The sequence below is a fragment of the Triticum dicoccoides genome, chromosome 1B, assembly GCF_002162155.2.
Source record: "Triticum dicoccoides isolate Atlit2015 ecotype Zavitan chromosome 1B, WEW_v2.0, whole genome shotgun sequence".
Taxonomy (NCBI): domain Eukaryota; kingdom Viridiplantae; phylum Streptophyta; class Magnoliopsida; order Poales; family Poaceae; genus Triticum; species Triticum dicoccoides.
The window spans coordinates 83736020-83748833 of NC_041381.1; positions in this window are offsets into that span (position 1 = coordinate 83736020).

A 12814-nucleotide genomic window follows, 5' to 3' on the forward strand; every position below is an offset into this window, starting at 1 on the left:
AAAAAGAAGATACTCTTGGATCCGGAGCACCCGGAGAGGCACGCTGTCATAGGCGCAAACCTTGACAGTAAATAGGAAAGCGAGCTCGTCGATTTCCTCCATGAGAATCGGGACATCTTTGCATGGTCTCCCAAGGACATGCCAGGTGTTCCAACGGATTTTGCCGAGCACAAGTTACATGTCCGACCTGACGCCAAGTCGGTCAGGCAGCCCTTGCGCCGCATGTCAGAAGAAAAGACAAGCGTTGTTGGAGAAGAGATAGCCCGGCTTCTAGCAGCCGGCTTTATCATGGAAGTATTTTTCCCAGAATGGTTGGCCAATCCAGTTCTTATGCTGAAGAAGAATAAGCAGTGGTGCATGTGTATTGATTATACTAGCCTCAACAAAGCTTGCCCCAAAGATCCCTTTGCTTTTCCAAGAATCGACCAAGTGATAGACTCCAGAGCCGAATGCGAGCCGCTGAGTTTTCTGGATGCGTACTCAGGGTACCATCAAATCAAGCTGAACCCGGCCGACATGCTGAGACCGCCTTCATCACGCCATTCGGAGCCTTCTGCTACCTGACCATGACATTCGGCTTGCGGAATGCCGGCGCCATGTTTCAGCGTTGCATGCAGAAGTGTCTCCTCAAGCAACTCGGCAGAAATGCTCACGTTTACGTGGATGATGTGGTGGTGAAGACGGAAAAGCGTGGTACGCTGCTGGAAGACCTCAAAGAGACATTTGAGAACCTGCGCCGATTTCAGACCAAGCTCAACCCGGAGAAATGCGTCTTCAGAGTACCAGCCGGCCAGCTTCTCAACTTCCTGGTCTCAGAGCACGGCATAGAGTGCAACCCTGTGAAGATCAAGGCCATCGAGAAGATGGAGGTGCCCACCCGACTGCTGGACGTGCAGAAGTTCACCGGCTGCCTGGCATCAATCAGCCATTTCATCAGTCGGCTGGGCGAGAAGGCTCTTCCCCCATACCAGCTCATGAAGAAGACTACTTTTTTTGAGTGGAATGACAAGACGGACGAAGCTTTTCTCCAGCTCAAGAAGATGTTGACCACCCCGCCTATCCTGGCAGCTCCGACTGATAAAGAGCCCATGCTCCTCTACATCGCCGCCACCAGTCGGGTGGTCAGTACAGTCATAGTGGTGGAACGCAAGGAGGAGGGCAGAGCATTGCCGGTCTAGAGGCCGGTGTATTACTTGAGTGAAGTACTATCCGCCTCCAAGCAAAACTACCCCCACTATCAGAAGATGTGTTATGGCGTGCACTTTGCTGCCAAGAAGCTGAAGCCCTACTTCCAAGAGCACCCAATTACTGTTGTCTGCACTGCTCCGCTGGCTAAGATCATTGGAAGCCGAGATGCTTCAGGCCGAGTGCCCAAATGGGCCATAGATCTAGCCCCCTACACCATCTACTACCAGCCTCGCACCGCCATCAAGTCACAAGCACTGGTCGACTTCCTCATCGAGTGGGCCGAGGCATAGTACCTGCCGCTAGCGCCAGACTCTACCCATTGGCGGATGCACTTTGATGGTCCAAAGATGCGCACCGTTCTGGGAGCCGGCATCGTCCTCACCTCTCCCAAATGCGACAAGCTCAGATATGTGTTACAAATCCACTTTGCCGCCTCCAACAACGTAGCTGAATACGAGGCACTCATACACGGGCTCCGGCTTGCCAAGGAACTCGACATTCGCCAGATCCTGTGCTATGGTGATTCCGACTTGGTGGTCCAGCAGTCGTCAGGCGACTGGGATGCCAAGGATGCAAATATGGCAAGCTACCGCTTCCTCGTGCAGCAACTCAGTGGATACTTTGACGGGTGCGAGTTCCTCCATGTGCCAAGAAATGGAAATGAGCAAGCAGATGCCCTGGCACGGACCGGCTCCACCCGGCAAGCAATACCAGCCGGCGTCGCCCTACAGCGCCTCCTCAAGCCGTCTGTCAAGCCGTCACCAGAGTCCGACTCCATCTTCGTGTCGGCCCCTCCTGAAGCAGTAAGATCTGACTTGAGGGCCCCAGAAGCTGGCGCGGGAACTTCGGCAGGCGGCCCAGGACTGCAACCGTCGCACTCGGCCCGGGGACTTCAGAGCCCGGTCCGGGGATTGCAGCAGTCGGCCCGGGAACTTCTTCAACTCAGCAGGCGGCAGCAAACTCCAACCCGTCGCCTCCCAGCCCAACCGCCCTTGTACAAGTTGCAGTCGCGGTAGTTGAAGAAATAGCAGCACCATCATGGGCTCAACCCATCCTCAACTTCTTGGTGAACAAAGAGCTGCCGACTGATGAGATCCTAGCCCGACAAGTGCAACGGCGGGCAGAAGCATACTGGTGCGGCGCAGTGTCACTGGTGTGTACCAGCGCTGTGTGCAGCCGGACTAGGTTCAAGTAATCCTCAAGGATATCCACCAAGGCGAATGTGGTCACCACGCGGCTTCAAGATCACTTGTTGCCAAAGCTTTCTGCCATGGTTTCTTCTGGCCGACTGCCCTAGAAGACGCCAAAGAATTGGTCCGGAAGTGTAAAGGGTGCCAGAAGTTCCGCTCCAAGCCACACTTGCCGGCTTCTGCGCTCAAGACCATTCCCATTGCCTGGCCCTTTGCCGTTTGGGGGCTGGACATGGTGGGGCCATTCAAGACGGCTCGTGGAGGCATGACTCATTTGCTTGTCGCTGTGGACAAGTTCACCAAGTGGATAGAAGCAAAGCCAATCAAGAAGCTGAATGGGCCGACTGCCGTGACTTTCATCGCCGACATCACCACTCGGTACGGCATACCACACAGCATCATCACCGACAATGGCACAAACTTTGCCAAAGGATCCTTGGCCCGTTTCTGCGCGACGCAGGGCATCCAACTGGACTTAGCATCCGTTGCCCATCCGCAGTCAAATGGCCAAGTAGAGCGAGCAAACGGCCTCATTCTGTCCGGCATCAAGCCCCGACTGGTCGAGCCTCTAGAGCGCTCGGCCAGCTGCTGGCTCGATGAGCTGCCAGCCATCCTCTGGAGCCTGCACACGACTCCGAACAAGTCAACCAACTTCACGCCCTTCTTCCTCGTCTATGGTGCTGAAGCTGTCATCCCGACGGACATAGAATTTGACTCCCCACGAGTCACCATGTACACCGAGGCGGAGGCCAAAGAAGCACGAGAAGACGGCGTCGACTTGCTGGAAGAGAGCCGGCTGTTGCCACTCAGCCGGTCCGCCATCTACCAGCAGAGTCTACACCGATACTACAATCGCAAGGTTAAGCCAAGATCCTTCCAAGAGGGAGACCTTGTGCTCCGGCTGATCCAACGAACAGCCGGCCAACACAAGCTCTCGGCACCTTGGGAAGGCCCTTTCATCGTCAGCAAAGTGTTGGGTAACGGTTCCTACTACCTGATCGACGCTTAGAAGCCCAGAGCACGCAAAAGAGATGACTCAGGCAAGGAGACGGAGAGGCCATGGAACGCAAACCTCCTCCGAAGATTTTATAGTAAAGCAGTATGTATCACGCTACCTTTTGTATTAAGTACGAAGACTCTGGGTCCCCCGAGAAGAGCTCGGGGACTACCCCCTTTTATCTATATGATAAGAATTATGCCTATGAAAGTGTTCTTTTTATTCCGCCTGGCACCGGGTTCGACTAGTCTGCCCGGAGGCTCGCCGCCTTCTGCTATATGCCGTCTCCTGCAGTCGGACAAGTACTGTGTCGGCACCAAAAAACTTCTCCTACCAGAAGCCGCAGCTTGCAGAGCGACTGTACGATGGGCAGGGGTTACAAAGCGATGCCCACATGAAAAATGGCTAAGGAAAAACGCGCATATAGCCGGGGCCCGCATCCCGCCTCTTCGGCCGGCCGCCGAGAAACCGGCCGGCTGACTTCTGCTTTCCTTGCCGACACTCCAAACGGCTAAGTACTTGCCCTCCCACAAGTAGCTAAGTACTCAACCCAGCCGCAGTCCACAGAGCGGCTGTGTGGCTGGCAAGAGGGTAGCCAAGGGAGGGCGGCAAAGGAAAAAAGCAAGGAGCAGAAAGCAAGAAAAGTCAGAAGTCGGCAAACAAAGCATAATTTGCGACAAAGGATATTTACATAGCAAAAGGCCCATTGGCCAGCATTCAACAGAGTTTGATATACACCCCACGGGTGGAATTGTGCAAATTTAATCAAAGTTTGTCAAGACTAATAAGCAGAAAAATAAAAGATAATAGCCTAAGGAGCGGCATAGGGTTCCGGCTGGACGGTGGAGTCGGCGACGCCGGTTGGGGAAGCAGAGGATTCTGGCTGGATGGCGGAGTCGGTGGCACCGGTCGGAGTAGTGGACGACTGGACGGTAGAGTCGGCGGCGCTAGTTGGTGGAACGGGCGGCTGGTCGGTCTCCGTCTAGTCGCCTCCAGCAGCAGTTGACGCACCTGAGCGCGGGTCGTTGCTCGAGGCGCGGTCAGGTTGAGGCTGGCCATCCGCTCCGACCTCCGGCGCATCCTCCTCGCTTTCCTCGTCCTCCGCCTCCTCCCCTTTGTCGCTGGAATCGATCACCTCGGCCGAGTCCTCGCTGTCCTCCGGGTTCAGCCCGAACCACTCCAGCGACACATCGGCGCCCTCGTCAACCAGCTCCGGGACGAAGACGCTGGTGTCGGTGTAGTCGGCGATCACCGCCGCCCGCTTGACAAGGTCATCCTCCACTGCCACCAGCTCCTCCTGCACCTCTAGCCGAAACGTGGTCAGCTGGGCTAGATCTAGCCCTGGATACCACGCCTTGACGAATTCTAGAGCCTGGTGCACTCCAGCCCGGGCCGAGGAGCCCTTCCAGGCTTCCAGGCGGCCGGCCAGCCGCCACCTCCATCCAGTTGGCAGTCCGACTGGGAGTGCGCGGAGCCTGCATGCCTGGCTAGAGGGCGGAGATCGCCTGGGCTCGGACGCGCTGAAGGCGGCACAACATCTGATGGGCCGGCCGAAGGTGGGCATGGATGATGAGAAGCTGCTCGTTAAGGGTTTGGGGAGCGTCGGCAGCAATCTGCACACCTTCTTCTCTCTGCTCCTGACGATGAGCCTTCAATGGCCTGGTTCACAGCGACGGAGTGGCCTGGGAAGAAGTCTGTTTGGATGAAGGGCAAGGAAGCCATAGGTTAGAAGCTAGCAGTCGGCCCGAATAGGGGCCAACGACTCAAAGAAAGAAAGAACAAAGAAGAGGCCTACCATCGACCAAGTCCTCAATGCTGCCGAAGTAGGCAGTCAGCTGCGCCTCCTTGTTGGCCTAGGCCGAGCGCTCGATCTCGAACTCAGCGAGGAGGTCGGTCTCCTTCGTCTTTGCCTCCTTCTGAGCCGTCTTGAGACGCTCCGTCTGCTCTGCGAGCTGCGTGACCAGTCGGTCACGCTCCTCGGCCAGTTTGCTGCACTCTGCCTCCTTTCCGCACGGTGCGGTGTTGGCTTCACCCAGCTGCTGCTGCAAGGCAGCGTTGGCTTCTGCAAAGAGAGAAGAAGAAAGGACGTCAATCAATCAATAGAGAAGGGACGCAGTTGCCGGGGAGATCCGGCCCGACTGCTCAGCAGTCGGCCTGAATCTCAGGGACTACAGCCCGCGGGTGCGCTATCGCGCCCCCGCAGAGAAAGAAGTTATCAATAGTCAACAAGAGAAATACAGTTACTGGGGAGATCCGGCCCGACTGCTCTGCAGTCGGCCCGAAACTCGGGGAATATAGCCTGAGGGTGCGCCAGCGCGCCCCGCGGAGAAAGAAAGACAAGACTTACTCCGACTCTCGGACAAGTTGGCGGTCTGCTTCTCCAGCTCCCGGATTCCGGAGTTGAATGTGGCCGCGCGAAGGTTGTGGTAATCCTGCAATAGGGATGTCAGAAGGAGTTAGCGTTTGATGCTCGCAAGTTAAAGTTCCGGACCACCTACTCAGCAGCCGGCTCGAAACTTTGGGACTACACCCAGTGGGTGCGCTGGCACGCCCCCATCAAGGAATAAGAAGATTAGAAATAAAGAAGAGAGAAGCTTACTCGGATGGCTGCTCGCGAGTTCAGGAATGCCTTGTTGCACCGCTTGAGGGCATCGGCTTTGGCCCGGAGCTTGACCTAGACGTCGAGGGACGCCTGGTTCAAGGCTCCCGTCCCGCCTCCGTGCACCCAGCCAGAGGGCGCGGCGTTGGTCGCGTCGGTATCCGGGACCGACGAGCTCGTGGCGCCGGCCTCCAGTGGTCGCGGTGCTGAGACAGCCTTTGCAAGACGCGGCACACGGGTGTGCGGACCTCAGGAGTTGGGCCCGTCACCACCTCGTTCCCGGCTGGTGGCACCAGCGGGGCGGCCGGCTGCCTGTCTTGTGCTCTGCCGGTCAGCAGTGGCGGAGGCACGATGACGTCCGGCATGGCAACATCACCGCCCTCCCTCTCCATGACCGGCTGCTTGTCGCCGGCTCCCCCAGTCATCGCCACAAACTCTAGCAGAGGTGGCACGGAATTCAAGGGAGTGACGAGCAGCGGCTCCTGGCGGCGTGCGGCCTCCGCAAGCCGCTCCTTCGCTGCGGCATCAGCCTCCGCCTGCGCCAGCTTCCTTAGCGCAGACGCCTCCACCTTGTCGGCCTCCGCCTTCTCCAGGCGGGCGGCTTCCTGCTCCTCGCACACCTCCCACACGTTTCGCTCCTGCGCCTCCCAGAGGTCGGCAGCCAGATCGATTCGCCGGGTGGTGGTGGAGGTCTCCGCCGACCTAATGACCGAGGCGGCGGCCGACTTGTTGAGGGTGAGCGGGGCCCTGAGATAAGAAAGCAAGACAAAAAGTTTTTTAGGCCAGATCGGCATGAAAGGGGAAGCGTAAGAGAAATACTTACGCCGACACCATGGGCGGCGCCTTCGGCTGCCTCTAGAACTTGGCCACCTTCGCCGCGGCCTCTTTCCGCCTGGTCGCCATGGCCGGGTTCTTGGACTTCTTCGGCACACTGCCGAACAGGGCGGCGCCCTATTTCCGCTTGCACTTGTCGCCTCGAGCAGACGGCCCGGCGGAGGGGCCTGCGCCTATATTAGCAGTGCTCCGGGCAGGGTGTGCCTCGTCTTCCTCGTCATCGTCAGGCCAGGTCTCCACGCCGCCCCTTCCTCGGAGCCGCCTGCTCCGTCACCGCCGCCTACAGCGTCGTCCTCAAAGGCGGCCTCCCCCAAGTCGGGGTTGTCCTTGTCGCTCACCTCCCGGTCCGGCTGGTAGTCGCCACCCGGCCCCACAATGGCGGCTGTCACCGCAGACATGTAGATCTGGGCTCTAGAGAAGGAACCACTTCATACCAAGATCAAGACGAAAGCAAGAACTAAAAAGGAGAAGCTAAAAGACTTACGACAGGCAGCAGGTTGTCGCGAGAGTACGACCGCTTCCCCAACCGCCAGGACCCCTCTGACACTTTGAGGTCGGAGATCTCGTTCACCATCCTCGCCACCTCGGCAGTCGGCATCTCCTTCGTGCACATCCGGCTTGGGTCGCGGTGCCCGCTCATCCGACAGATCAGATGAGGACGACCTTGGAGCGGGAGAACCCGACGCTCGATGAAGGCGATTAGTAGGTCAGACACCACGAGACCCTCCACCTTCGTCAGCACCCGGAGCCGGCCAATGGCGGCAGCCGTGTCAGCCGACACGGGCTTTGGCTTATAGCCCCAGTTGGGCCAAAGCCCAACAAGGGGGCCGGCCTCGTAGGGCGGCAGGTTGATGAAGTCGACTGCCGGGTCGACGTTCTCCACATAGAAGTAAGATTGCTGCCACAGTTTCACCGACTGTGACAGCTTGATGACCGGGAAGGCGTTCTTCTTCGATGGCCGGCGCACGGCGACGAAGGCGCCGCACTCGGCCGCCGTCTCCTTGGTGGAGGTGCCCAGTTTGGCATAGAAGAAAGCTCCCCACAGCTCGATGGTGGGGAGGATGCCGAGGTAGCCCTCGCATGTCGTGAAGAAGGCGGACAGCAGTGTCACTGTGTTGGGCGTCAAGTGGTGCGTCTGGATGTGGTTGAAGTCCATGAACAAGCGGTGAAACCCGCTCACCGGGAGGCCGAAGCCACGGAGGAAATGCGAGCGGAAGATGACCTGCTCATCCCCCTGCGGCGTCGGCAAGATCTCCTCCCGCGGCGGCACTCGCACCTTAACAAAGGCCGCGTTGGGCATCCGGCGCATGGCCCATAGGAAGGTGAGGTGATCCTCGATCACCGTCGAGCCGTCCCAGTCTCCACCCTTCTCGCGTGCCATGGCTTCCGAACGAAGTGCGTGGGATGGAGGAGCTCGACGATGGCGAGCTACGGCGGTGCTACGGCGGGCACTGAGCAGCAGCAGCTGAGAGAGAGAGGAGGAAGAAAGAATGGGGAGGAGGGCACGCGTGCTCCGCCGCTCCCTTCCCTCCCCCTATTTATAGCCCTCGGGCTGCGAAGCCGAGGGGGCGGGACGTGGGATTGTGGGATTAACTGCGCCCACGACCCCACGACCCCCCAATTACTATGCAGAGTTGCTGCGCAGTAACTCTTGCGGGAATCGCAACCGCCCGCCTCGGCCGTAGCGGATCCGGCCGCGTGCCGAGGCCCAGTGGTGGCGGGCCCGGCCCGCTGTCACGTCCCATCGAGAGCATGGGGTGGCATGCTGGCCAGGCTGACGTGCACCGCGTGGCGTGCTTGTGGCTGGCGGCAGGCCTAGGGAAGCTTAGCAGGCACGCCATCTGTTTCCCGCCTTGGCGTTTGAAATTGGCGGACGAGCCCACCTTGTCAAATCCACTCCGGCAGTCGGTGCGTCACAAGGCGGACCGAGCGTTTGTTCAGAGCGTGGCAAGAGGGGAAGCTGGTGAGACTTCACGGCCCGTCGACCACGACGCCTCACCAGCTTCGAGGACTACTGTCAGAGTAATGGGCCACTGGAAGCCTCACCCGAGTCCCTGAGCCTTTCAAGACTTTGGCCGGCTCCGCCCCACAAGACTTCAGAATAAAGCGCCGCCTTCCGGTGGTCGGCTGGCTCAACGGCCGGCTGCCCAAAGACGTGTGTGCGCTAGTAGATGGCACCAAGACAGGCCGGCTCCTAGCAGACGGCCTCCGGAGAGGCCGACTTCTAGCAGGCGGCCGCCCAGCGCCCTCAGAGTCTGCGTTCCTCATCGAGAGGACAAGACTGGATGAGGCTACAGTGTAGCCCTTCACCCACGAATCCTAGGCTTGGCATGGCTACAGTGCCCCGTACAGGCAGAGATCTTCGCACGACGCGGCACTGTTGCCACTTCCCCCTTGACGTCATTCTCATTCCTGATAGGCGAAGCCCTGTTCCCATGACGGCCTGTCGGTACGGCCCGCAGGCGGCAGGCCCTACCAAGTAGTGAGAGCCCGAAAGACGGCGAAGGCCGGACCAGCCGGACCTGAGGGAGGCAGGCTTCCAGCAGGCGGCCAATTCCTCCCTCGAGGCCCATGCCCCATTAACCAAATAAGACATGGTGTGGCTACAGTGATCTCCCACCAGGCGGCGGGACTGTAGCCACGCTCCACTGACCAAGCCTGCGTCATTAGCATCACGACTACAGTGATCAGCCACCAACTAGACCAGCCAGCGGCGGGGGCAGCTTGTCAGCTCCGTACCAGACCAGTCGGCAGGGCCCACCAGGCGGCGGGCCCCAGCTGCCGGCGGAGAAGCCGGCGACTAGAGACACTAACAGCCGGGTCCATCACCTGGGTAGATTACCATTATACCCTTGGGGGGTAGGCCTATATAAACCCCCCAGGGCACCCATGCAAAGGGTTCCCAACCTGTTAGAACTAGCTTCCACCCTAGAGAAAGAAGAGAGCTAGCCCTGCCTCCTTCTACCTCTAGCATACAGCTCGAGAAGCACCATTGTATTCACTAGTGACTTAGTGATCATGCGGAGACCCCGCAGAGCAGGACTAGGGGTGTTATCTCCTAGGAGAGCCCCGAACCTGGGTAAAGTGCGCCAGCGTTCGTGTCTACGCCTCGTCCCGCTTCCAGGCACCGGTGACGTTCTACTCGCTCCCACCATGATAAGCCATCATTTGGCATATGTCGCACCCAACCCCCGACAATTACCCTCTACCTTTTATTGATCAAATGCTAGAAATATTATCCAAACATACACATTGCTGCTTTCTAGATGGTTATTCTGGTTTCTCTCAAATACCTGTGTTAAAAGAGGATCAAGAAAATACCACTTTTACTTGCCCTTTCGATACATTTGCTTATAGACGTATGCCTTTTGGTTTATTTAATGCACCTGCTACCTTTCAAAGATGTATGACTGCTATATTCTCTGACTTTTGTGAAAAGATTGTTGCAGTTTTCATGGATGATTTCTCCGTTTACGGTACTTCTTTTAATGGTTGCTTAAGCAACCTTGGTCGAGTTTTGCAGAGATGTGAAGAAACTAATCTTGCCTTGAATTGGGAGAAGTGCCACTTTATGGTTAATGAAGGTATTGTCTTGGGGCCTAAAGTTTCTAAAAGAGGTATTGAAGTTGATAAAGCTAAAGTAGATGCTATTGAAAAGATGTCGTGTCCTAAGGACATCAAAGGTATAAGAAGTTTCCTTGGTCATGTTGGTTTTTATAGGAGGTTTATTAAAGACTTCTTTAAAATTTCTAGGCCTCTGACTAATCTCTTGCAAAAAGATCTTCCTTTTGTCTTTGATGATGATTGTGTAGAAGCATTTGAAATACTTAAGAAAGCCTTGATTTCTGCACCTATCGTTCGGCCACCTGATTGGAATTTACCCTTTGAAATTATGTGTGATGTTAGTGATTATGCTGTTGGTGTTGTTCTAGGACAAAGAGTTGATAAGAAATTAACTGTTATCCAATAAGCTAGTAAAACTCTTGTAGCGACCAGACGTCAAACGGTCAAGTCTCTGTGCATCAGTGTCATCCCTGGATCGGTAATGCTGACACGCACAGTACTCGAGGAATTATAACAGAGTTTCAATCACACACTTATTACATCGAGTCCTCATAAAGAGTATGATTACATAAACAAATCATTGCTGAAGGCCATCTAAACTAGATAACTTCGGAAGCTTCGAAGGTAAATGAGTCCATCAACTACAACGGCATAGCTGAGTGGAAAACAACGACCTATCGCACCTTATTCGTTGTCTGAGTAGTCTGCAACATAAGACGTTGCAGCCCGAAATGGGCCAGCACATGACATATGCTGGCATAGTTACACTATAAAGCAATGATAAAGCAAGAACTATATCTACATGTAACATTTCGCTGGTGGAGGCTGTAAGTTTTATGATTTTGCATAAAGCTAGTTTTTCCCTGCAACAAAGGAATAAATTTATTTAACTACTACCATGTTGCCCATTATTTGAGAAGGTAACCCCAACTCAAATCCCAATTAAAAGTATCATCATTAACCCATCATCAAAATTAATTAGAGTAACGTGATGAGATCACATCAATAGATTCAAGTACTAGATACTCAAAACGTCCATAACCGGGGACACGGCTAACCATGATTAGTTTATACACTCTACAGAGGTTTTCCCACTTTTCCCCACAAGACTCCACCGCATCCATGATCGGATGATCAAGACACAGCCTTTATGAAGCATTAACTCTCTACTCTGGGTAGACAGTACCACCTACAACCCTCTACATCTGCTATTCTACCTCTTCAAGAGCTCACACAACTTACTCAACTATGCCAGAGCCCATAATGGCTTGTGGCTGCACACGGAAGTTTCTAGCATGAATAATCATATGACCCCTTTGAGCCTTGGTGGCATTCCATAGGATAATCACATGGGTACTCCGGGATTTCCAAAACAGACAACACTGGGTACTCTAGGTGCCTCAACCAATCCACCCAGATGTGTATTAAAGTTGCCACCTTAATGTTATCCAATTAAAATAACTCTCAAACTTCCATGTGTGAATCACGATCCAATCCCCGTCAACGAGCATGGCTAAGAAAATATAAGCATAATGTATATTCCCGGGGTGATCAAAAGGTATTAGGTTCCTACCTCATGTTCCCAATGCTACCAATGCAAATATTTGTGGGGTAGAGCTAATGCATAGTAAAAACTGGCTATAAAAGAGTATGATCAAAGTGTAACTTGCCTTGCTGATGATCTGCAAACTCTAGAGATTCATAGTAACAAGCTTCGCACTCCAGGTAATCTAGCGTAGACAAACAATAGCATTCATAAGCAATCACTCAAACGAAACACGTGAAAACTCAAGAAAAGATCCAAATCGAACACCAAACAAGCAACGACATGAACTAACAAGAGTCAAAACCTAACAGCATTATTAACATGTGAATTAGATTTTAACAGAAATTACATGTGATTAGCTACGGTTTGCAAAAAGATTCAACTCAAACGGAGCAACAAAACTCAAAATCCGAACGAAACAAGATCATTTACTAATCTGGACTAAAGTCAAATTTTACAGTACCAAAATCATAGTCAAGTTGATTAACTGGAAAGAGGGCTTCGAGACGAAGATTTTGGCGCTGGTTTCATCTAATTTGGATAAATGAGTAAAAAGTTATAGTAGTTTGAAAATCCGGGGCTGAATCGTGACTAAATAACCAGAGATAAGTCCCTGGCGAAAATAAGATAAAAAGAAAAGACTAACGAACGAACGTTCGCTGTCTGAACCTCGTTAAAACGAACGAACGGACAAACGTCCGCTAAATAAAATAAACGGCGAAAACCGATCTGAAACAAAACCGTAAAACATAAAAAACGACTCCTGTTCGTACCGGTTCGGGAGAAAAACCCGACGGCGGCGGTGGCAACGGCGGGCGACGGCGTCGGCGGCGAACGGCGGGGCGGCGGCTTGGGTAGGCGGTGACGTCAGCGGCGCGGGCGCGGGGTGGTGGCGT